The sequence below is a fragment of the Anguilla rostrata genome, chromosome 13 (genome assembly GCF_018555375.3).
Source record: "Anguilla rostrata isolate EN2019 chromosome 13, ASM1855537v3, whole genome shotgun sequence".
In the NCBI taxonomy this organism is placed as follows: Eukaryota; Metazoa; Chordata; class Actinopteri; order Anguilliformes; family Anguillidae; genus Anguilla; species Anguilla rostrata.
In genome coordinates, this window is record NC_057945.1 from 32446240 (window position 1) to 32468753 (window position 22514).

The 22514-nt window shown below is 44.4% G+C and overlaps 1 long non-coding RNA gene across 1 annotated transcript in view; it reads left to right on the forward strand.

Moving 5' to 3' along the window:
- LOC135237508 (uncharacterized) overlaps positions 1 to 22267 on the forward strand; it is a 31133-nt gene extending 8866 nt beyond the window's left edge. The window contains exon 4 of the long non-coding RNA XR_010324845.1: positions 17598 to 22267. This is a non-coding gene — a long non-coding RNA (uncharacterized LOC135237508). The remainder of the gene's footprint in view (positions 1 to 17597) is intronic.
- Positions 22268 to 22514: the final 247 nt, after the last annotated feature.

A 22514-nucleotide genomic window follows, 5' to 3' on the forward strand; every position in this document is an offset into this window, starting at 1 on the left:
CGCTCCCTTGTGTATCTCGCCCGTTAGTTTAAAAATGTCAACAGAGCTCACACACACACAGAAGCCGCTTTCCTGTGATAAAGCGAGGCGGAATTACGCGGGGAGGCTACCGTTGGACGTGTGGAGGACTCGGGTGGGGGGGGGGGGGAGTAGAGGGCTTGTGTGGCCCCTTGGACGGGCCGTTTCGTGGGCTCTGGTGTTGAACCTACACCAAGGCTTCGGCCTTCGCTTGGCACCCTTGTGCGTCACGGTGATGCGCCCTTCCACACGAGCTGCCGTCGGAGGGAGGGACACTGCCGCCTCCTATTTATAGACGTAGGTGTGTGTTTGCGCATCCTGAATTAGGTCAACCGTTGTCCTGACCTTTTGACTTACGCAGAAATTCAAAGGGGAAAATGCTTAACATTTTTGTGCAGCCACAGATTTTTTTTTTTTGGTTGTTCTCTTTAGTTTTTGTTCGTAAGGCTTCAGGGAAATACAAATCTTAACGGGTTATGATTTTTTTTTAAAAAAGCTTTGAAAGTTAAGGCCACTGAATCTAAAGCAAACATTTTTCAGAGAAACTAGTTTTAAGCCAGTCTGAACTGTCATCGGCACCACGTTGTTGCAACTGGTTTGCAAGGAGGAGAGGGTAAACGAGGTGAGTCCCTTCCCCCTGTGCCCCCTCCTCTGAACCTCCTCTGGCAGTTAAACCAGAAAAGCCAGTTTTCGCTGCAGTGACACGTGGAAGAAAACTTCCACTTCCACTGCTGCTCCAGGCTCAGACACCAGCGCCCTTGATGATGTCATTCCCCAAATATTCTGGGAGAAAAAAAAAGAGAAAATCCCTGTAGATTGCCGGGCATGTTTGGAATACATCCGAGTGACACTGACATGGGAGAAATGATTTTAAAATGTACGGCGCACGAGTGGGTGGGTTTGTGGGGTGTCCCTGCAGAAAATGGGTTCTGAGTGTAGAAAAGGCAGATCAGTTTTATTTGTGGTTTATACATATTCCATTATTGTGCTTCTAGAATGTAAGAGATTGTATTATTTGAGTCATCCATGTGTAGTGTGGTTGTGCTGGCTGAAAGAATGCAGTACAGCGCATAGGAACATTTCCATGGAATCTGGGAGACCATTCCATTGTTTTGCTTCTAGAATGTAAGAAATTCTATCATTTGAGTCATCCATGCGCACTGTGTTTTTGTTGGGTGAAAAGATACAGTGCAGCAGATAGGAACATTTCCATGGACTTTGGGAGAAAATTCCTCAGAACTGTCTGTATTGTAGGTGACTACGGAACTATCGTCCACACGGTATCTACACACTCTTAAATGGGAGGGTTAGTTTCCCCGTAAATCATTTTTAATTGGAACCTAAATATCTGCGCTTAACATGAGTCATGTGAGAGGGTAGGGAGGACCCGACAGCCGGCCAATCAGCCCTTTCCAGAACATATTTCAGTTGTGAAATTTTGGGAGTTGCCCAGCTCCATCTCAGCTTCAAAAAAAACCACCTGAAAACTCACAGCTTCGTGTGTCATACCTCATTCGCTGGCATTGAAAGCAGTGCTCAGTTAAATAGTTTACTGATAACTAATAATTTTAGAACAAGGTCATTGTGTCAGAACCTTGACTGTAACTAAGGAAAACTCCATTACCTTCTCATTCCTTAAAAGCCAAAATATAATGGGTTTTTGAAATTTAATGGGCTATTCATTCTGACTTCAAACTTGCTACGGCCTTGCCACAGGCTAAGGACTGAAGTTATCATGTGTATACTATATTGTTCCTTAATTTTGTGACTGCCATGCGTGTGATGTGTAAGATTAGGAAAATGTACCTTATTGAACCTGTGTTTGTAGTTGTCCAATGATCATGACATGAACTTTTGTACGTCGCTTTGGATAAAAGCGTCTGCTATATAAATGTAATGGAAAATAGTGTTAAATTTGCTTAATTTCATAACTGATAGTTCTGTGCTGCGGGAGGCAGCCATTGGCCATTTTTTTCACAAAGGCCAGATTTGCATCTGCCAGACAGTGAGGGTCTTCAATAGACAGGTTCCTTTCCTGTAACTCACTAGGTGCTCTGCCAAGCTTTTACCACTGCCTCTTTCAGTTACTGTGTGTGTGCTTGTGCTAGCGAAAAGCATGTTCAGCGGAGTTTAAATCTGGTGACTGACTGGGCCACATCAAACATTTCACGTTTTCTTCCTGATAAGCCCCTTGGCCAATGAGGAAGGAAGTGGTGACACTTCTCAGAATATTGGTGGACTGTGTGTTTCTGTCCACGTCAGCTGTCGTTCTGTGGCTGCCATCAAGTGTTTATGTCATCAATGAAGACGATTGCACCAGTTCCGGTTGCAGCCTTACAGGCCCAAGCCTCCACCATGCTTGACGGATGAAGTAGTATGCTGAGGGTGCAGAGCAGTCCTTCTCTTTTCCACACTTCCACCTTTCCGTTACTCTGATACCATTGTCTAATGCGTCCATTAGAGTTGTTTCCAAAACTCATCAGGCTCGTCTTTTTATTTATTTATTTATTTTTTTTGTTGCAAATTCCAATCTTGCCAGGTTCTTGGTGTTGATGAGAGGTTCACATCGGGAAGTTTAGCCTCTGTTATTTTCCTCTCTATCTTCTGCGCACATTGTTCTGAAATGCTTCTGCAGACGACCTGATTGCTGGTGATTCCTGAGTCCTCCAGTAGTTTCTTCTTAAGGACTTTCTATACGATTGACTGTTGGAATACACAAACATTCTGCAATAGCTCTAATTTTTTTTTTCTTTTTTTCACTGGCCCTCATCTTGTCTTGTATCTTTTAGCTTGTAAAGTAAAGTCTACAAACAATGAAAAGTTGTCTAGCAGAGGAGGGGGCAGCATGAGCAGTTTACTAATTGCACAAAATAAATGTAGGTACTTTGTGCTTCAGAGCATATTTTATCCAGGTCAGCAGAAGCACTGTGAGGTTTCCTCATTAACAGGAGAGTATTTTTTCCCCAGAAGAACTTGCTAAAGGTTGTCAGAGCTGTAAGCATTAGCATTGATTTTCTCTGTGAGTCAGACATTGGAGAGAGCAGGACAGTGCAGGTGACGGACTGAGAATGCAGAGCATCACATTTTAAATCAGCAGTTGCCTTTCCCTGTTTCCCCATGCGGCTGATTTTAAGTACATTTGTACAGCCTTAATATTTAATGCTAATGTGATTGTCCTGTTACGTAATTTGTCGTATTAACCGCATAAACAGTGATTCTGTAAATTGATCGTCGCGGTAACTGAAGTGAGCTTTCCGCCTGTTTTTGTTCACCCGAATGGTGTAAGTGTTGAAAGCTCATTAGGGGCGTGCAGGAGGGGGGTGTTTGCGTGACCTTCCCTTCCCTGGCAACCTGATTCCGGAGAGAGAGAGGCCCTACCTGACTCTCTCCACACGGATGCAGCTGCAGTTACACACGCACACACACACACACACACATACACACATACGCGCTCACAAACACACACACACACAAGCGCACGCAAACACACACGCGCACAAACACACACAGCTTGCATCATCACGAAGACCTGCTGTTAGCTCTTAGCCTCTCTGATGTCAAGCCTTGTCTACAGCGTGAGAGATGATCCAGTCTACCTTTCTAAAATTCTCTTTACTGTCGTAAATTGGGATGTGAGACATAGTCAAGAGCAGGGAATTATTAGCATAGGCATATTATTCTATGAAATTAGGGCTGTACAGTGCCTCTATAAAAAAAAGGCTGGGTTTTAGCTTAGAACCTATCCAGCATGGGCGGGGATGTATACTGTCAATCAATTCACATACAAATGAGAATATCAAAGCAAATCCAAAGCAACCAGATTTTTCTCTCCAAACACCTACAAAATACCATAACCTGTTCAGTCTTTTAACCTGTTATCTTACATTATTTTTTTATTAGGGAAGATATTTGGACCTAAAATGTTAAACTGCTCAGTGAAAACTGGAAACTGAGCAGACATTAGTTATTAACATATTTCTAATGTGAGATGGACCCCTTGTCTATTTTCAATTAAACTTGTTTCTTCTTCTTGTTGTTATTTGTATAATTTACTGTACCTTTAACTCTGTGAACTGAGATGATGGGTCATTTAGTTTGAAGAAGGCCCAGCATTTATAGCATGTAAAACAGGAAATCCTTTCATGGGCAGTCATCCTTTTGAAATGATAGTATTATTGTATGAGGATAAGCTTTTTTATGATGGTCATCCTTCTGTATATATATATATATATATATGCTTTTTAAGTGAGCAGCACCAGCAAAGGACAGCTGCAATGGGAGCATAGCAACGAGCACAATGTAGTCAACTGAAAACAAAAACCGCACATGCCGTGAAAATAAACAATGCGAGCGCAGAGGCAAACATTTTACATATCCCCAACTGAAAAAGCAGGCCTCGGCACTGGCACGGCATTTAGCAGGAAACAATGACGGAAGAGACCTGGAGGTCAACTTTCATCCGCGTCTCTCCCAAACAAACTCAGGTGGTTTTGTTCCCCCCCCACCACCATTACTTTAAATCCGCACAATACTGGCCCAGGTGTGTTTGATTGCCCGTTGGGGGTGGGGGTGGGGGTGGGGGTGGGGGCGGTGGGGGCGGGCGAAGGCGGGGCGGCGCGTCAGTCACGGGAAGCGTGCGCTGCATCTGCCAGGACAATGAGTGGGGGAACGGCAGGTTCCCGAAACTACAGGAAAGGAACCTGACTACTGAAGACCCCCGCTGTCTGGCGGATGCAAATCTGGCCTTTGTGGAATAAAAACGGCCGATGGCTCCCTCTCGCAGCACAGAACCTGCGTGCGCATCTGACAAATTGGGCGTCCATGATAAAATATAGCTCTCTAACAGATTTAAACTGTAGGACTTTGGATCAGTTGAGACCTATGTCAGACATATACACACAATCATATGTGCCACCTGAAACTGCTGTTCACCACTGTTGATATCGCTTAAGGTGGCAATATATGGCCCATGAACTGTATTTAATTATACATATTTGAGAGCCTATTTGACATTAGTAATTGTCCTTTCTTTTTCTTTTTTGTATTTTGCAATAATAATTTACATTACTAGAGAGGAAAAACAGGTGCAGTCAGCAATCACAGAAATTTCATTCAATAAAGGAAGAATTTCTGAAGTCTTGTAGAATTTTCCGTTTTTATACAAAAATGTACATTTTATTTTCCGGCCTCATTTTTTTTTAAAGTTGGAAAAAAGGTGTTTTCCAGTCTCTCCTCGAGGCCTCTTTCTGGCTGGGAGGTCCCAGGGAGGAAGCCTTTCTGGGAGGATACCTTGTTACTGTGATATCACTCGGAGAATATATCTGAAAAGCGTGGTTAGGCTGTGTTGGGGGTTCTTCCAGTTAAGCAACGGGGTTGTGGAGTTCAGTGAGTAGTATTTCAAATGCATATTAACTTGAGAAACCGAGACCTCATCTCTCATAACTATTCCAACACTGTGAATCACAAACAGGCAATTTTTCATTCAGGAGTCTGGAACAGAAGTAGCATTTGAAAATGTACAGGAGGTCCATAAAATTTTTGTGTGGTTTTCACCAGTGTCCAGCTAAATCGTGTACATAATTTTAATCGCTTCCAGAATTATATTTTTGATGACTATATTTCTCTGAAGATCAATCTGTGACAGTCATGGCCTCATCAGTAGGCTGTTAGGTTACTCATGCTGCCAAAACAATAGTGTTCTGGTTAGTTACTTGCCCAAGTGACTGGTATTTGATTGTGTATAAAGTCATACAATAATGCATATTAGTATCCATATAGTTTATTCATGCAAGTCGTATGCCGCAAAAAAATTACTTTTTTTCCTACATGCTGTATAGAAATAGTCTGTTTAATCACTTAGTGGCAGTGGTGTTGTCTTTTATTTTAAGCATTCACAATAATATTTACATAATATTGAATTGGAAAAATAGAACTTATGAATTCTTGTCATTTGTTTTTTGCTTCATTGATATTTATTATCATAGCAGCAACTTGGAAAGTCTGAAAATTGTGCAAAATTGTTTCCCTCTGCGTCTTGGCATATCTTGTGCATTGATGTGCCAGATACCACAGAAAATGCATGCTTTACTTATTCATTCTAACCAGACCTCTAACCTTACTCTTTATCCATGCTCTATATGTCTCTTTCAGTATCTATGGAAATGACTGTGAAAATGACTGAAGTCAGGTCATTTCTCATTGAAGGCATAAAATTCTCCCTGTAGTGTGGAGTAATTCTTTTTAATCGCGTGAGGCGGGTAAGCACTACGGGTGCAGTGGTGGGTAAGGTGATGCACCTGCCCCCACCTGTCAGTATGTCCTTCCCTCCTGGGACCCTGTACCTCCTCACGCACCTTGGGGGCCAATTACTTTTGGGTGCAAGTCGGAGCAGGGCCTTGGTTGCTAGGATGCCCAAACTCCCTGATTCCTTTGGGTTCCTATGGGAACACCCTGCAAGTGGAAACAGAACTTGCTGTCTCTCACCCTTCCTGTGCGATACAACAGGATAACTGAAAATATTCTTGTTTTTCTGATTATTATTAATAATAATAATAATAATAATAATAATAATAATAATAATGATAGTAATAATAATAATTACAACTATTATTATTGCAATTATTATTTTTTTACTTTGCTGTTCTTATCTAGAATGACTTATACAGTTAGTATGGCATAAAAAAAATTTAATGCGAAGTATAGCAGCAATGATGATAAAATGGCAAGAATGCCAGTAAATTGGCATCAAGCAGTTAGAACATGTGGTTGTAAAAGTCAAGGGCCAAACATCTTTCTATAGATGTATAGAAGTATACTTAATATAGCATTCTTAAATATAAAGCCAGGTCACCAATGTATGGTGTGTAAAAGGAGGCAACTGGATCAATTAGCTTTTGCAAATACTGTATGTATATCTTTCATCTGGGTCTTCCTGTCTCCTTGACGTGGTTTCACTGTCTATGCTGTTTAAATTTTATATTTAAATAATGTGCAAATGTGCTTGTCTTCAGACATCACTAATGCCTGGGTTTCTGCCAATGTACCAGAGATCACTGCAGGACTATTAATGTATTAAAATCTGTACTAATATAAATCTGTAATTTGTATCTTACAGCAATAAACTTTGAATTTACTGTAGTGCATGGTCATAAGTTATGTTTTCATAAGTTTTGTTGTAAATTAATTAATCAATTTATTTTTGTATATCACGTTTTTTCAGAGAACAAAGATACTTTGCAGAGAACACAAGGAAAATTGTACAGAAATCAGGCCTGAACCCCCAAAATTTAAGCCATGTAAAAACTCCCCTGAGGGGAGAAAAACACGAGGAATGAAACTAGCTGGAGTGCTCTGTAAATTCAGGATGAGGGACAGGGCTGGAGTGGTCCATAAACTCAGGGTGGGGGACGCTGGAGCAGTCCATAAACTCAGGGTGGGGGACAGGGCTGGAGCGGTCCATAAACTCAGGTGAGGGACAGGGCTGGAGCGGTCCATAAACTCAGGTGGGGAAGGGCTGGAGCGGTCCATAAACTCAGGGTGGGGGACAGGGCTGGAGCGGTCCATAAACTCAGGGTGGGGGACAGGGCTGGAGCGGTCCATAAACTCAGGGTGGGGGACAGGGCTGGAGCGGTCCATAAACTCAGGGTGGGGACAGGGCTGGAGCGGTCCATAAACTCAGGGTGGGGGACAGGGCTGGAGCAGTCCATAAACTCAGGGTGGGGGACAGGGCTGGAGCGGTCCATAAACTCAGGGTGGGGGACAGGGCTGGAGCGGTCCATAAACTCAGGGTGGGGGACTGGGCTGGAGCAGTCCATAAACTCAGGGTGAAGGACAGGGCTGGAGTGGTCCATAAACTCAGGGTGGGGGACAGGGCTGGAGCGGTCCATAAACTCAGGGTGGGGGACAGGACTGGAGCGGTCCATAAACTCAGGGTGGGGGACAGTGCTTGAGCGGTCCATAAACTCAGGATGAGGGACAGGGCTGGAGTGGTCCATAAACTCAGGGTGGGGGACAGGGCTGGAGCGGTCCATAAACTCAGGGTGGGGGACAGGGCTGGAGCGGTCCATAAACTCAGGGTGGGGGACAGGGCTGGAGCGGTCCATAAACTCAGGGTGGGGGACAGGGCTGGAGCGGTCCATAAACTCAGGGTGGGGGACAGGGCTTGAGTGGTCTGTAAACTCAGGGTGGGGGACGCTGGAGCGGTCCATAAACTCAGGGTGGGGGACAGGGCTGGAGTGGTCCATAAACTCAGGATTAAGGACAGGACTGGAGCGGTCCATAAACTCAGGGTGGGGGACAGGACTGGAGCGGTCCATAAACTCAGGGTGGGGGACAGGGCTGGAGCGGTCCATAAACTGAGGGTGACGGAGGGGCAGAAGCTCCTCCCAGAAGCCTCCAGGGGTCTTGTCATGTAAATCTGTCTCAGTTCATATAAAATGTCAGAGCTGTGGAAGGATCCTACAGAAGCCATTAAAGGCATTCGAATGCAAGCTGAGCCTGAAAGCCTTGTTATCTTCAACCTGGGCTCTGTCATTAACCAAGCCAGAGTTTGACTTTGTCCCACCAAGGGAAGCTGGGTTTTTTTTCCGCCACGGTTGCTCGGGTGACAACTGCCTTTAAACCCTTCCAGCAAAGCTCCAGGTATCTACAGGCTACCAATTGTCATCAATTGTCATCTCATCTACAATACTGTGCATCCTGTAGTTTGGAGTAATTCCTGCCTCATGATTAAGTTAATTACTGGAATTACTGTTCCAGTCTGTTCCAGTCATTTAAGAGTGCAGGTCTTTGTCTACTTTTTCTTACATAGTTGTTATTTTGGAGCACCTATTCACCAGAAAGGCTGACCTAAGCGGCAGGTTAAAGTTCCTTTTTGATTGTCGTTAAAGTTCATTAATGGCTCATTTGTGACTGAAAAGGCGCAGTTGGCGATATCAAAGTGGACAGAGAAAAGGGGAAATAATTTTTTGTGTGTCTTTTACGACTTTGTCCTACTACGTTTAACCGACCGTAAATGACATGTAAAAATATGATAATCATGACATCAATCTGTGACAAGCTGTCTGTGTCTTATCGCCTATCATGAGAGCCTGATCCCAGCATCACAACTTCAGTCTGTGCCAAAACCGGAATGGGACCGTACTACAATATGGCTGACAGTACCTACAGTATGCCCACAACAAGTTTAAATTTATGCTTTTTGTCTGAACAAGCTTTCTCTTCTGACAACTGGCTATGTCTGACTTCGTACCTTGGTTCCATCACAGCCCCATCACAATCTGGTGTTTCTAAAACACGGGGGGGGTAAACTAAAGAACCAAACGGTGACCTAATCTCCCCCCCACCCCCCGCCCCGGCCTGGCTGACTCTTAGCGTGACCGGCGTGCGAGATGCTCATCGATACCCAAATGATCTCGTGCCCCGGCCTGCCGCTCAGACCTGGCCCTCATTTGTAATGCAAATGGCCGCTCAGAACACAAAGCCTGTCTTTCAGCTGGGCGTCGCGTTTCCCTGCAGGGCCTGAGAGCCAGGCCTCCGAGCCCACAGGTGCTACATCAGCACTGGGGGGTCCCTTTGGAGGGGACCTCGTCACCTCCCCCCCCCCCCCCCAAAAAAAAAGCCCCTGCGGGTCACACGCCGATGTGTCACTCTGTCCTGGATCGGGTCATAATTTGGCACGGGGCTGGTGTCTGTTTGCCTGGGGAGCGAAGGACTGGCCTACAGTCACGCTACGGAGCTCATTGCTTGTCACTGGCAACAATCATTTGTTGCTTCGTGTCTTTTTTGGGTATGCTTTTAACACCATGAATTATACCTTCACCTTATTCTCCGAATCAGAGACATTCTTTCTGTACACAAGGATTGTCCATTAATAGCAAGATTAGCGCTAGAGCAGATTGTGTTAGAGCAGGTTGTCTTAAACTTGGTGACCCCGAGGCTGTTTTATCACCAAGCAGTTTTCTTACTAATGAAATCATGACTCAGATTTTATCTTATTTAAATATTCTTGGTGGCATGGCCCTCGCTGCTTGATGGAAGAAAAACCTTTATTTCTACCTGTTGCCAATCAAGTGCTTTTAATTACATAGGAACTTACTAAAACAACTGTTTTTTAGATAAGTTTTACAGACTACATTTTGGTGTGAACCAACACATTTTGTAAATGGTGTACCTGAGCCTTGTAGAGATCATTTAGTAAACCAGAAAGCAAATAATTATTATATACTATCTGATCAAGATAACAATATCAGGTCTGGTTTTCAAAAACCTATTTTGAACTGAGGTTGAAAAAGCATATGGAAGTACTGTATTGTGGCAGAGATTTTTTTTTTGTTAAGCAGGTGGGGCACAGTTAAAATTTTGTTCCAGCTTAATTCACTACCGTGGGAGTGACGGTAAATTTAGTGTCACACCCTGGATTATGTACCAAAGGCTCTTTTTCACATAGTAGGCACGACACAATGCAGGCTTGTGGGGGGGACAAACACATAGTACAATGTACGCATTACAATCCAGCATGAAACCAGAGTGATGTGAATGTGATATTCATAACATGAACCGATAAAACAATGATTCCGTTTTTTTGTTTTTTTTGCTTATGTGGAAACACAATAAGCTAGTGCAGACTTTCTACTACGTATACGGTATATTACACTTCCATTTTCCAGTAAAGAATTAAGATTGTCTCGTTCATTTTTTTTTTTTTTTTGCGTTTATGTGTGTGGGCTGTAAATTCAGGTTAAATACTCAATTAAATGGACAGGTGCAATTCTTAAGCGTCTCAAAAGTGTGCATTTGGGTAGTTTATACTGCCCCTGAATTATCTGTAGGTGCACTTTCAGTAGTACAGATTTTCTCATTTGTTTGTCGCCCTGCAGCCCGGTGTCTGAATCGTCTCGGCTCATTTGCTGTTTGCCTTTGCGCTCTGCCTCTGAGGAATAGGTAAAGCGGCGATTTGCGTCCCAGTGAAATGCGCCCATTTGGATGTTTGCGAGGCCCCCCCCCCCCCGGCAGTGCCTGGGCTGTGCCAGGGCACCGGCGCTGTTTCCGGCTGCGCCCTGTGTCAGCGTGAGGAAGCCGTGGAGGCAGAGGCTGAGCACAAAGAGGAAGCCGAACGGCACCTTCATTTCTGAGCTCTTCTTGGGGATGGGGGTGACCTTGCCCGAGAGAAAATGGCTGCCCTGCGAGCTGGCGGCTACGCTAAGCTTCCCAGTGCCCCAGCCCCCTGCCTACGACCGCACCCTGGCCCCCTGCCCCCCTCCCCCAACCTCTCTCCCTCCCCTACCTCCCTCCCTCCTCCAAGTCTACATCATCCACCTACTGCTAGCCGTCCACTCCCACCCCCAAGGCCACGCCCCTCCCTAAAACAGCATCTGGGTCAGGTATTGTCCATGATGATCCATGTTGCTCCCTGGCCTGGCCTTTTCAGGCATGTCCACCAGAGCTTCGCTCTTAATCTCTATGTGCACCTACATCTGAGATCTGAAGCCCTAAAAGAAAGAGATCTAAAGAAGGAAAGCCTTGAATAATAAAAGGAGGGAGAGACTCAGCCTGGGTGAATAAATAATGCCGTTTGTCAGAACAGGCCTGACTCATATCTAACCGTGTCCTTGAAAGGTTAATTAGTTTCGATTTGAACTGGCTGTGCCGCGCACTGCGTAACTTTTACCGCGACTCCTGTCGCCGCCCCGCTGCGTTCGGGCCGGAGAGCCCCGCGGGCGGGACGCACAGACGCGCGGGACCTTGAAGCGGGGCGCTGGGTGTGCCTGACCGCGTCACTAAAATCCGGGTCTGAAGGAGGCCCGGCCGCACACGCGGGGGTGCGTGAGCGCAGGCGCGCAGACCTGAGGAGACGGGGCAAAGTGTCTGAGACAGAGATAAGGGTCATTGAGAGCGCTCCTGGCTAATACTACACTCGCCGCCCCGCAAGAAAGAGGGCCCCAAGCTTACTGCGCACATTTTTTCCCCGCCATAAACGTGATAGATTTTTTTTTTTTTTTTTTTTGTCAAAGCTTAAATTCCGAAGTTTTTAAAAAAGGGCAGGTGTGCTTCAGAGAGGTAGGGGAGTTGAGGTGGGGTCTGCAGGGGGGAGGGGGAAGGGGGGGAGGGAGGAGGGGGGAGGGGGGTCTCATGGAAGGTAAGACTGACATTATTCACTCAGACATACACACGCAGACACACAACCTGAGGGGGGAAGAAAAAAAAAACCTTTCAGCCTGTCCTGGCCAATCACAGCTCGTGGGACACACCTGCCAGCAGTCGAGGCGAAGGGGATTGGCTGGGGCAGGGAAATTACACCTGTGTGGGGAGGGCTTCGGAGGCTACATGTAAACCAAGCCCATTACAAATTCCGTCTCTCTGCGTTAAGAGCTTAACCAGGTAGCGTCTCCGCTCTCCTGCCTCCAGCTGGTCGGTCCGTTCTTGAGAGGGGTGTCCGCCCGCCCGCCGGTTTGGTTCCGAGCCCCCGCCCCCCCACACCCCCACCCCTCGCGAAGAAACTTGATGGCCGTTGCCCTCTGAAACCGACTCGGGCATTCAAGAGGTCGCCCGTCCTTCGTCAGGAGGAGGAAAGAGGAAGAGGAGTTTCTCCACGCCGGCATGATCTGCGGACAATGCCGTCCGTTGTCCGGGGCTCCAGGCCGACCCGCCGCCACGGGACGGGACAGGGGGGTAACTGCCTGCCGCAGCGCTCCGCGCTCCCAGCTTTAAAACTTTCGCCTTCTCTCTGTGTGTTTTTCGATATTTTGTTGCCGATGCGCGGTGTCCGTACGCAAGCGCTGCCGTTCCGAGCGATAAAATAAGGTTTGGACTGGCGATGTGCGTCGTGAACGGACGCTCACAAAAAAAAAAAGAAAAAAACGTTTCCTGGATTTGTCATGTTTCTGTTGGGTTTCAGCTAAGTTTGGAGTTTCTATGAAAAGCCTATCTTCATTGGTATATCAGATTCCAATCCATTTACACAAGGGGGGGGGGGGGGAGAAAAGAAGAAAGCGAGGTGGACAATAGACGCAAACATTCATTCTTTGACTGGATAGACCAGTTAGGGCAGGTACTGTAGAGGCAGAAAGTCAGGCTCGTGAATGAGGTTAAAAAGGGGAACCTTTTTTTTCGACAGTTTTAACCATTAAGATGCAGCTGATTGAGAGACATGCCGCCGGTGGTTAATGGGTAACCGAAACTGAAATTTGATTGAGTTCTCAGCTCTGTGGTTGGCGTTTATCTCAAGGGTCTTTTTGTAATAGTTCTGCGCTTTAAACGTATTCGATATCGACTTCGGTTTCCACGTTTCCCAGCGTTTCAGAAAACCCGGCTCTTTGGTTGCATTTGAAGTTGTGCCAGAAGTGATCCTCTTCCGCAATGTATTGGGAAAAAGCATAGCTCATGGTGTTATTTAAAAAATATGAGTTTATTATTTTATTTCCCATGGTAACATTTTCAAACTTTAAAGCACTGCACTGTATTTCAGTAACCTGTTGAGTGAGCGTGTCTTCTCTCCTGGCAGTTCAGCGATGTTTTGCACTACTTTGTAAATAGTCTGACATACTGCTTGTGCTAGGCCTGTCCTTACTTGTTTCTTCTGGTATGATTAGAACGGAGTTAGACTAAATAAGCTTCCTTTTCCTGTGTTTTACAGAAGGTGAGAGAGAGAGAGACAGAGAGAGAAGGCAGCGTAAAGCAGTTGTTTTTATGTCCGATCTAAAATGTCTCCTCTCCCCGTGTGCTTGTTGGCGTCTGTTCATCTTCTGTACCCGTTGGGTTTCTGCGGATTGCTTTTCTAGGTTGTGAATTTGTAGCAGGATGACTAAAGATGGGGAAGATGGTTTGTCTAGAACGGGCTGTTTCTTTGCTGTTCGCTGAGTGTTTGTTTTAGGCAGAGGTATAACTGAACGATGCGATACAAAAGGTACAATATGAAATGTGAGGTGGAGCTTCTTCATTGGCAGGAATGAAAAATATGAATACCCCCCCCCCCCATTTCATATGGCTGGGTCATTACTCATCGTTATATAACCTACTGTAATAAAATATCACACTTGGTAGGTTTCCCTCTTTATCCGTTTACCACTCAGATTGGTCAGTTTTTTGCACTTCCTGCTAAGGCATCTGGCGATAGTCTTTCTTATGTGACATGGCGATTTCTACGACGGGTACAGAAGTGTAAAGTGTGACTTTTGAAAAGCTCTCGATTGTCATAATTGTACAGGTATACGACAGGGAACCAAATTTGCTAGCAGGTGAGAGGTCAAGGAAGTGCATGGACTGGGTTTGTGTCGTTGGAGACAGCCATTTTGTCAGTATGACTAAGCAACCTGTTCAATTCTTTGTTTTTTTGTTTTTTGTTCTTTCAAACAAAGGAATTAGGCACATTGATCATAGGCCAGGTTGCATTTTTATTTATACTTAACAAATATTTTCTAAAAGATTATTCATTAATGTTTAGCAATGTTAAAATTTGCACATTTCGGTAAAAATAGATCTTGTGATTATATCAGACACCAGCAGGTAAAACTAAAAAGCTTAGATTAATAAAATGAGATGCATAAATCATTATTAAAAAGTTAAAAAATGAATAAACTTGTATATACTTTGAAGCAAGTATTTTAAATCGAAAGCACATGTTCGATGTTATGTAGCCAAACTAAATGAAATATTTTTGAAAAGGACTGCAATGTAATGTGATGAGGTGAGTTTGTTTTATAAATGACATCTGAGAGAAGCTGTGTTGGAGCAGTATGGATTTACAGTATGTTTCAGCTGAGAGCAAAATGGGGAGAGTCAAACTTTTTTAAATATACAAATTTCTCCCATGCAAATGACATTTGTTTAGAGGATATATGCAAACAAGAAAGGGAAAGGAAGCAATGAAAAGAGAGACAGCCTGTGAGATACAAATGAAATAAAAGTTAGTAAAAACAAAAATTTTTTTTAAAGATGCAGTAGTTCAATTAGATATAAAATAACTGCCGAACGGTAATTTGAAGGAGGGGAAGAAAGAGAGAAGTGGTTCTTTCGCCTGGTGGCGGTGATTAGGGGCACTGAGATAAGATCCCGCTTTAGGTGAGGTTTTGGGTTTCCCCTGTATTGTCTGTGACACAGTCACTTATTGATTAAGGCACAGCCCAGTTTAACCAACAGGTCACTCGTTTTGTGGAGGAGTCGCATTCCTTCCGGGGGGGGGGGAGGAGGGGGGGGCAGGGTTACGGAATCGCCCCCCCCCCCCCCCGCTAACACCACAGGGGGAGAACACTGGCGACAGGTGGGATTAAACCTTCACCTGGGTGTGGGTATGAGTTTGGGGGGGACCTAGCTTCAACAGCCAGGTGAGGCAGGGAGGACAGGAGGGAAGACTGAGTCTTTGGAGAGGTGAAATAGAACTGCAGCCAAACTGCACTCGACTATAAGGGAGGGGCCTGGGGTTCGGTTCCTCGTTTTTTTTTCCCCCTCCTTTCCCTTTTGTGGCTTCCCTTTCGTTCTGTCTTCTTTTTTTTTATTCATTCGGTCTCTTCCTTTCCCTCTTTCCCCCTCTCCCCCTCTCCCCCGCTCCCCCGCTCCCCCTCTTCCCCTGTCTGCCGCGGAAGGCCTGCACTACTGGTTTATAATGCTGATGATTAACCAAAAAGAGGCTGTGGTCTGGGAGAGCTGGTCTGCTTAGGTTTAGCCTTTCGTGATTCCTGACTGGCTGGGAATAAGTGAACATGTTCAGGAGCTTCTGAAAATTTCTGGAAAATATATATTTTTTTACTCTTTCACCTCCTCACTCACCACTTTTTTTTTTCTTCTTTTTTTTACCATTCTCCATTTGGGTCCTTTTCAGTATGGTAAGGTTACAGGTGCTCACTCTGCCTCATTCTCTTCCTCGTTGCTGTTGTTCTTCTTCCCTCTTTCATAGCCTCTCTCTCTCTCAGTCTCTCTCTCACGCACACCACCACCCCCCCCCCCTCCCCATTCACTCTTCCCAGTATTTTCCCAGTTCTTGCTGTAAAATTACTTTCCAATTTTGTACATGCCTGTCCCACACTTACAGGCATGGTTGTTTTCTAACATGAATGAGCAAAAAATAATAATAATTATTATTTTTTTTTTTTTCTTTTTTACTACATTGCTTTGTGGCCTGGTCTGATATTTTAAGTCCTGGTGTAAACAGGTTTCGGCTGGTAGTTAACTATGCTGAATGGCTTGATTTTTAATTCTTGATTGCTGGCTAAAACAGTTATAACACATCAAGCTTTTACCTTTGGGAATAGCAGGAACCAGAGCTAGCATGGGGCTGGAACTCTAATTAAAGATAATAATAACCTAAATGTAATTGCACTCTAAAATGCATCCTTTTAGTTTTGGTAATTAGTAAACTAATTAGTAATCTACAATGTACAATGTAAATAATTTGAAAGACCAAAAAAAAGACTGTACGATTCTTGTTTAGAATTTTTTTAAATGTGTATTGTATTGTAGCTGTGCCAGGAACCGTGAAAAACAGTGTGTGAAGTTTAGCACTGTACAACCGTGAAGAACAGCAGTTATTCAGTAAACTGGGGGGGCCCATGCGACCTTCTGTCCACAGAACGGTGTGCCACAGGTCAGCCCAGTCCAGCGTTTATCAACGGAAAGCACACAGAAAGCTGTGACTCTGTTACCTACAGTGACCATTTTAAAAATGACCTGTCGCAAGATTTAATTTAAATTTATTTCATTAAACGTTAAAATGCATGGCAAATTGAAAGAAAAAAAGGCTGTGAATTTCTGTGTTTGTCATTCACAAAAGCGCGGCGGCTTTCTCTCCCCCTGAAGCGCGCAGTGGGGCTGTTGAGACACGGGATGACGTCGGCCCGGGAAGGACTGAGGCGAATAGCGTGTCGTCTGAGAACCTGCCTCCTTTTTTTGCCGCGACTGCCGTCTGTTGTAAGACTAGCCACCACCCTGGCTTAGCGGCCTGTGTCATAAAAAAAAAAAAAAACAGACCAGTCAGAACAGGTTTGGGCAATTATTAACAAACAGAGCGAGTATCCCGCTCCCTGGTGACGGCACAGCCACGCCAAAGCAAAGCCCACCTCACAAACAGCACAAAGCCGGAGCAGGGGAACCGGCGGGCACCGGGCCCGCCCCGAGGGGCCCTCCAACCAGGGCATTCGGTTTTTTTTTTGGGGGGGGGGGGGGGGGTTCACGTTTATTTGTTTTTTTTCTTTTGTAGACATGAAAACAGTATTGTGTGTAATTGTTTGCTCTTCATTCAGATGGCAGGGGTTCTCCTTCTCGCGTTGTCAAGGGAGCGTGCAGTTTGGGAGAGTTAAGGGAAAGGAGGAGCCATCGGAGAAACAAAATGGCAGCTGTGTTTCAGTGCTCCAGTGGCAGTGTAGTACTGTGGTTCAAAGTGGGCTTGTCTTTAAATCAACAGATGATATTCTTTTATGAATCTGCCACATTATCTGCAGTTGAGCAGTGGGCGCTCATTAGATTTGTTGAAAACACGTGAAACGGAAATGGAAGCCACGCCTACTCTGAAAGTCTCTCGAAACACGCGGTCACACCTGCAGACATTTAGCCTGTAATTTAATCATGCCTGCATGCCTCCTTGTTTTTAGCCGTTTGCACTCAGTGCGAGCCCAGCAAAGGGACTTTTCAGCACTGAATCATTTTCATCAGGGACTACTGGACAAGACAGCAAGCGTCAAGAAGGGATTTTTTTTTTACTAGAAAACTGGCTTAATAATTGATCATTAATATATTAACGCAGCATCCGACACTAAAATATTTCCCCAGCTTTACGACCTTGTGCTTGTGTAATGTTTGTACCTGTTTATGTATGCGTTCACACTATAATGTGTGTTTCAGGAAAAATATTTTTAACACTTAAAGCTTAATATTTTATTGTAATTTTTTTTTGGTGAACCTGAATTTTGGATGGCCATCTCCATCTTACGAGGCAGTTTTGGATGTCATGACTCTTTCTAATACTGCCTGGTAATGATGATGATGGCCTTCCACTGGCGTCGATGAACAAAGTCGTATCCGCGCAGCGCAACTCAATGGGAGTTAATGCAGCCGTTGTAGCAGTGAGCACGTTCACAGGCCGCCTCGGAGTGAAGTCGGGAAAGCTCAGTTATACTCATCCATCTTCATTTTTAGACACGCTAAACGCTAAAATGCTAAACCTAGACATGTTAGCTGAATGAGGCCAACAGTTACCCTGCAATAGCATTCTGACCACATAATGACCCCCAGTGCTCATCTTACCCGACAGTGCTGGACTGTACACAGCGTGTTCTAACACTGTCTGGTAACGATGTTCACCGCGCGGCCAACAGACGACGCCTGCCCGCCACGGGCGGGGCACGGTCACATGATCTGCTCAAGGACATCACCTGATAACCATCCACCCGCCTACGGTCTTCTTAATTGCTCTGAGAGGTTTATATTTCATTCTGAAACTCTGAGGACAAAGGATTTATAGTTCACCCATAAAGCAGCGTGCTTTCACGTCAGGTTATTTGCAGATTTTATTGCTCAACTATTTAACTACTTGCTAAAACCTTTTTTCCTCTTTTTTTTTTCTAGGCCTGCACTATAACCAAGGCTTACATGTTTATTTCGCTTATCAATAATAGTTTTTTTTTTATTGTTATAATTGACTAACTTTGTCTTATTACTGACTGCTTTCATGTAAATAGCAGGGTGTGTGTTATTCTGTCTGTTTTGCAAACACGACCGGCCAGGGAGGCTCAGCCAAGTCTGGTCTCCTAGGAAACAGGAAGAGGGTGAGATGACAGTATGCAGTGTGCTTCTCCAGTTCTAGCCGACTGCGCAGTGCACTGACCAGTCAGCAGTTGGTTCGGCCTCTGGGGTGTTTGTTACTCATTTCTCCTCAGGTCTTAATTGCGTAATTGCCCTGCCTGTTTGTGAAAAGGGTCAAATGACACAATTATAGAGATGTCAGTCAACTGGTAATTGAAAGACCTTCACAACAAATAATACCCCCAACAATCCCCCCCGCCTCCCCCCAACTCAAACTGTAATGCTGCCACAAACCCTTTTACTGAGGAAACAACCACTTCGGACATTGCAGGGGAGTTAATTTGCCCTATCCCTTGTTAAATCTATCGGAACTACTGACAATTCAACTTCAATATCTTGAATATTTATGGTTTTATGGAAGGTTCATAACTATGATTAAAAAATATTCTTTTCTGGGGTAGGCTACTAGTATGGGACTTGTTACTTTCAGTCCTTTTAGGTCATAAACACTTGGGAAGTGAAGATTTGAAACAGACCATAATCTGAACAGGGAAACATTCGCAAATGCTCAGCCCTAGATGGAGATGATTTTAATATGATATAAAGCATATATGTCCACAGCCAAGGATACCATTATACTGTATTTTAATTTATTTTTCCACCCACACTGTTAGAGCAGCTTTGTGTAATAGTGGCAGATTCTTGAATGCTTTTCTTTCAAATTGTTTCGTCAACTACAAAATAACCTTTACTATATTGTCACAACCTGAAAGACCATAGTTTGGCTCCTGTCGTCTGCTTTTTTGTGTGTTAGAAACTAGAGTCGGCGTCTTGCATCCACTTGCTCTTTGTGGCAGTTGAGCTATTGTTTCCTCAATCCCTTAATAAACCTTATCATTCAGTTTTATCATTCCAAAGTTTAAGCTCTGTGGTTTCATATTTAGTACCAAAGATGTCATTTGTGCTAGAAAACGTTTTAAAATTTTTTGCATTAATAAAGTAGGCTGGAAAATAAAAATAAACAAATCCGCATCCTATTTAAAGCACTTTAAACAGTTCACTTTCATTAGTAGACTAATTTGCCGATCGGTTTTTGTGTTAGCGATCTGCGTGGAAGGAAAAGCGAGGCTGAAGGTGAAAAGAGAAAGAGAGGGAAAGAAGGAGGGAGAACGAGTGCGTGGGAGGGGGCCCCTCCTTTGTTCCGAGGGTAGATGTTCCTCCCTGCCCTTTGTGTTGGCATTCCACCCCACCCCACCCCAGGAATACCCGTCCGTTAACTGTTACAGCAGAACTGCTGACAGACAGTCCGGGAAGCGAGTGGGGAGTGGGGGGGAGGGGGGGTGGTGTTACAGAGGCAACTTCCTCTTACCCTCCCCCACCTGAGCCTGTATGCACGTGATTGGTCTAGCCTGCCTCACCTGCGTGGCACTTCCTGCAACCGACACCTGAGCTCTCGGTGATAAAAATAGACACAGTGTCATCCTTGGCTCCACCTACCTCTCTTGTGCAGAGAGAAGCCAGCTCTGCTTCCCACAGCTAAGTGCAACACGATAGACGACAGTGCTTAACAGCTCTGACTATATAAAATGTTCATTTATATGAGGGTTAGCCTGATTCAGCTTTATTTTAACTAGAACTGTTGTCTTTTTCCTGAATTCATAATAGTTTAATTCTATTTTCAGTTTAAATTGGGGTCTGTACAGTAAGTTGTTTCCATTTGCATTTTGTGATCATACTTGGGCTTCCGATTATATTCTATACTTAAAAACCATGTTGGCTTTTCAGACCAAAAGTGACTTTTTATATCTAATCATTTTTCAATCTTAGCCAAGTGTGCTGAGATTAATGCTTTGCGTGTTTGTGTTTCTTGGCAACGCAGCATTTAGGCTTGATAATTTTATGCATATTTTGTGCCTGTCTGTTTGTCCTGAGGAAACTTGAACTAATTAACAGCAGAGACTCCAGTACTGCGAGTGTGTGCAGGATGTACAGTCTGGTGTTTGTCAAAGGCAGGAGTTCCTTAAACGGATCTGTTGAATATTAGACTACCCTCTCAAATATTGAATCGCACCTTTATTTGCTCGAGTGCTGCAGCGAGTCGGTAAATATGACGCAGAGGTTTTGAGCTCACATGCCAGCCCTGCTCTTTCATGGACAGGTTTGCTAATTAAAGGTGATGTCATCGGACTTTGTGTAAAGGAGAGCCCGTGCCCTGCCTGGCCACAGAGGGCGCTCTCCTGCCGTCCCTCATGTCTTATACTCCATCGCTCTTATTGCTGTTGTTTTCTCTCTAACTGTCCAACTCTGGGGTACCCACTGCAATAATTTGTGTGCTGGGTTTTTTTTCTTTTTCTTTTTCTTTTGCTTTTTTTTTTTAAGAATGTCCCAGCTGAGGGTCTGTTTTACCTGTGTGTTGTTCAATGGCTTAACCGTATTTCAGAATGTCCTGCCTTCTTCTGCTCTTTCTTTCTCCCAGCCTTGTACCGTCACAGTAAGGTGTAGGTCAAAGGTCACAGAGCATCCCCATGCCCAACGCCCCTTGAGTGTGACCGAGCCTTTTGATTGGCGTCTTACCAGACAAGGTTAGATCTAGATATTCCTGTCTAATACTGTCTGGTAATGCCGTCCATTTCAAGGCATGACCTCCGGATTCTGTGTCTCTCTGTGCTCCTGTTGCTTAGCCTGCGCCTTGCGTTCGACAGGTAAACAGTGGACAGGCGAACTTGTCTTGTGTAGAACTTAGCGAGGATTTATCATGTTCATGAACGTTTATTGAGATGTGGTCTAAAATACAGGCAAGCGGCAGTCCTTTTGAGTGTGAGTTAAAAATAAAAAAAATTAAATCCACACGGATTTCATTTGATGCCACAAAGCACAAATCCCAGTCATTGAGCAACATTGTCAGTCAGCCATGAACTGTGACTGGCCTTCAATGGCCTTTAAATTAACTGTGAACCTTGCACTGGAAGATGTACCGAATTCATGAAGCTCTTCCATGTGCACTGTCAGAGTTAACCCCTGAAACTACAAAAGATTCAGCATTCGAAGCCTTCCAAAAAGATCACCTGTCTCACAAGGAGGATTGGACTGGGCTGCAGAGTAACTCCACGTTCTTATGGTGCCAATGCAGAATGTTTCATTTTAACGAGGTACTGAAGTTTCCCTCTTTGTGCTTGTTGGCTTTTTCCCCACTTCACTCAAGGTTACATTTTTAGATCTCTCTCTCTCTCTCTTTCTCTCTCTCTCTCTCTCTGTCTCTCTTTCTCTCTCTCTCTCTCTCTCTCTCTCTCTCTCTCTCTCTCTCTCTCTCTTTCTCTCTGCATTTATTGTGCTTTAAATATGTTTTTAGTTTCTTTTTAACCAGTGTTAATGGTCCACCATCCTGTCAGCTCTCTGTACATTTCCTTTTTTCTGTGCCCTCCTCCCACCACAATTTTGTATTTTTAGTTGTGCTTATTTAGTTTTTTTGTGTGGACATGAACTGTGTGGATATGGACAAATAAAACAAACATGGCCAATATTCATGTGTATGTGACTTGCTTGGTGCTGTGATCTTAAAACAATTACTTACCAACCTCTTTAAGTGTCTTTATAAATAGTGTGACTCTGACTAGATCCGACTTTTCACACTTTTTCAGTTGTGAAAACATGCTCACGTGCTACAGGCCTGCATTAAAATGTCTGCAGCCTCTGACAAAAAGCCCATAACCATAGGAAACATGGTCAAAGTCACTAAGAATTGAGAATGGGCTACATTTGTATGTTAA